Source organism: Myotis davidii, unplaced genomic scaffold (assembly GCF_000327345.1).
Source record: "Myotis davidii unplaced genomic scaffold, ASM32734v1 scaffold1298, whole genome shotgun sequence".
NCBI lineage: Eukaryota > Metazoa > Chordata > Mammalia > Chiroptera > Vespertilionidae > Myotis > Myotis davidii.
This window is the reverse complement of record NW_006288972.1, coordinates 163,769-166,815: the sequence shown is the minus strand read 5'-3', so window position 1 is coordinate 166,815 and position 3,047 is coordinate 163,769.

Below are 3,047 nucleotides of genomic sequence, written 5' to 3'. Positions count from 1 at the left end.
TGAGTTTTGGAAGGTTGTATTTTTCTAGGAATATGTCCATTTTGTCCAGATGGTCCCGTATGTTGGAATAAAGTTGTTCATAGTATTTTTTAAGATCCTTTGTATTTCTGTGGGATCAGCTGTTACTTCATCTCTTTCATTTCTGATTTTTTTTTATTTGGGTTCTCTCTCTTTATTTCCTGGTGATTTTGAGTAGAGGTTCATCAATCTTGTTTATCCTTTCGAACAAGAAGCTCTTGGTTTCATTAATCTTTTGTATTGTTGTTTTGGTCTCTATGTCATTTATTTCTGCTCTAATCTTAATTTCTGCCTTCCTTCTACTTACTCTGGGATTTATTTCTCCTTTTTTGGGGCGGGGGGAGGGTTATTTCTTGTTGTTATATTTCTAATTATTTTTGTAGTTGTAGATAATAACTTACTACCAGTTTTTCTTATCTTTTGAGGTAAGCCTATAGTGCTATGAAAGTCCCTCTCAGGATTGCTTTTGCTGTGTCCCATAGATTTTGGGTTGTTGTGTGTTGGCTTTCATTTGTTTCCAGAATGTTTTTTGTTTATTCTTTGATCTCTTTGTAAGCCATTCATTGTTTAATAGTGCACTATTTAGTCCCCATGTGTCTGATTGTTTTTGAGCATTTTTACTGTAGCTGATCTCTAATTTCATGCCATTGTGGTCTGAGAAGATGCTTGATATGATTTCAATCTTCTTGAATTTATAGAGACTTAGCTTGTGGTCTATCTTTGAAAATCTCCCATGTGCACTTGAGAAGAATGTACATTCTGTCACTTTGGGATGAAATGTTTTGAAAATGTCAATTAATTCCATCTGATCTAGTGTGTTATTTAAAATCGCTGTTTCCTTGTTGATTTTTTGTCTAGAAGATTTATTCAGTGATTTCAATGGGATATTAAAGTCCCCTACTATGATTGTATTGTTGTTGATCTCTCCCTTGATGTCCTCCAGTTTTTTTCTGTATTTGGATGCTCCTGTATTGGGTGCATATATATATTTACTGGAGTTAAAGACTCTTGTTGTATGGATCCCTTTAGCATTATGAAGTGACCTTCCTTATATCTTGTTATGGCCTTAATTTTGAGTTCTATTTTGTCATATATGAGTATTGCTACCCCCTTTTGTTCTTTTTCATTTCCACTTGTCTGAAAAAATTTTTGCCATCCTTCACTTTCAGTCTGTGTGAGTTCCTTGTTCTGAGGTGGGTGTCTTATAGAGCGCATATATATATGGTTCATGTTTCCTTTTTGTTTTTGTTTTTTTGTTGTTAATCTTCACTGGAGGGTATATTTCTATTGATCTTTTAGAGAGAGGGAAATACAGAGAGAAACATCGATGTGAGAGAATCACATTGATTGGTTGCCTCCTGCATGCACCCAGACCAGGGCCCAGGCGAGGGAGGAGCTTGCAACTGAGGTACGTGCCCTTGACCAGAATCAAACCCAGGACCCTTTGGTCCCCAGGCTGACACTCTATGCACTGAGCCAAGCCAGCTAGGGTAGGTTATGTTTTCTCATCCATTCAGCTACCCTATGCCATTTGATTAGAGCATTTAATTCATGTACATTTAATATTATTGATTAGAGGCCCAATGTGTGAATTCATGCACAGGTGGGGGTCCTTTGGCCTGGCCAGTGATCTGGGCTAATCAAAGCCATCTCTCCCAGTCCCAATTAGGGCCAATGGGGCCAGCTGGCAGGGGAAGGGGCAATGGGAGGTTGACTGTGGGAGCAGACTGACTGCCAGGGGGCAGCTCCTGAATTGAGCATCTTCCCCCTGGTGGTCAGTGCATGTCATAGTGAATAGTCAACTGGTCGTTCAGTCATTTGGCCAGTCAGTTGCTTAGGCATATATATACTAGAGGCCTGTTGCATGGAGAGATTCGTGCAATAGGCCTTCCTTTCCCCTGGCTGCTGGCACCAGTTTTCCTCCGGCACCCAGGACCCAAGCTTTCGCTCTGGCTGGGCTCTGGCCAGAGCCAGCCCTGGGGCTGTGAGGCGTTCATTGCTCCACCAGCTCCGGAGCCATGAGGCTTTTGTTGCTCCGCCGGCTCCGGGGCCATGAGGCTTTCGTTGCTCCACCGGCTCCGGGGCCGTGAGGTTTTCATTTATCCACCAGCTCCAGGGCCGTGAGGCTTTCATTGCTCCACTGGCTCCAGGGCCGTGAGGCTTTCATTGCTCCACCGGCTCCGGGGCCGTGAGGCTTTCACTGCTCCACCAGCCTTTGCTCCACTGCTTGTAGCCTACCTATGCAAATTAACCACCATCTTTGTTGGTGGTTAATTTGCATACCGCTCTGATTAGCCAATGGTGGGCTTAGCAAAGGTACGGTCAATTTAAATTTCTGTCTATTATTAAGTAAGATATATAGATATATATAGATATATATATAGATACATGATCCATCTTCTTTTTTATACTGTTAAATCCTTGAAGAAAGGAATCAGTACTGACATACTTTTATTTTATAATCTAACCACTCCTTTGCCGGCCTGATTGACGCCTAACTGCTCCCCTGCCGTCCTGATCTCCCCCAACTGCCTGCCCTCTGCCACCCTGGTTGCCCCTAACTGCCCTCCCCTGCTGGCCTGATTGCCCACAACTTCCCTCCTCTCCTATCACCCACCTCCTCCTCCAGGACCTGCCTCCTCCACGCAAGGCGGAAGAGATGCCAGGACCAGCCTCCTCCGTGCCATGTGGAGCTGCAGGACCCCAAGGCCTCACCATGCAGAGCAGCCACCGGGCCTTACCTCCACTGTGCATGTGGCTGTCTTGTGGCAGCCATCTTGTGACAATGTTTTTCGCAAGGGTCACCTAGGCTTTTATTATTATAGACTAGTGGACTGGTGCACAAAAATTTGTGCAAGGGGGGGGGGGGGCGTCCCTCAGCCCGGCCTGTGCCCTCTCACAGTCTGGGACCCCTCAGGAGATAACGACCTGCTGGCTTAGGCCTGCTCCCGGGTGGCAGAGGGCAGGCCCAATCCCTAGGTGCAGCCCCTGGTCGGGCTCAGAGCAGGGCCAATTGGGGAGTTGGGGTG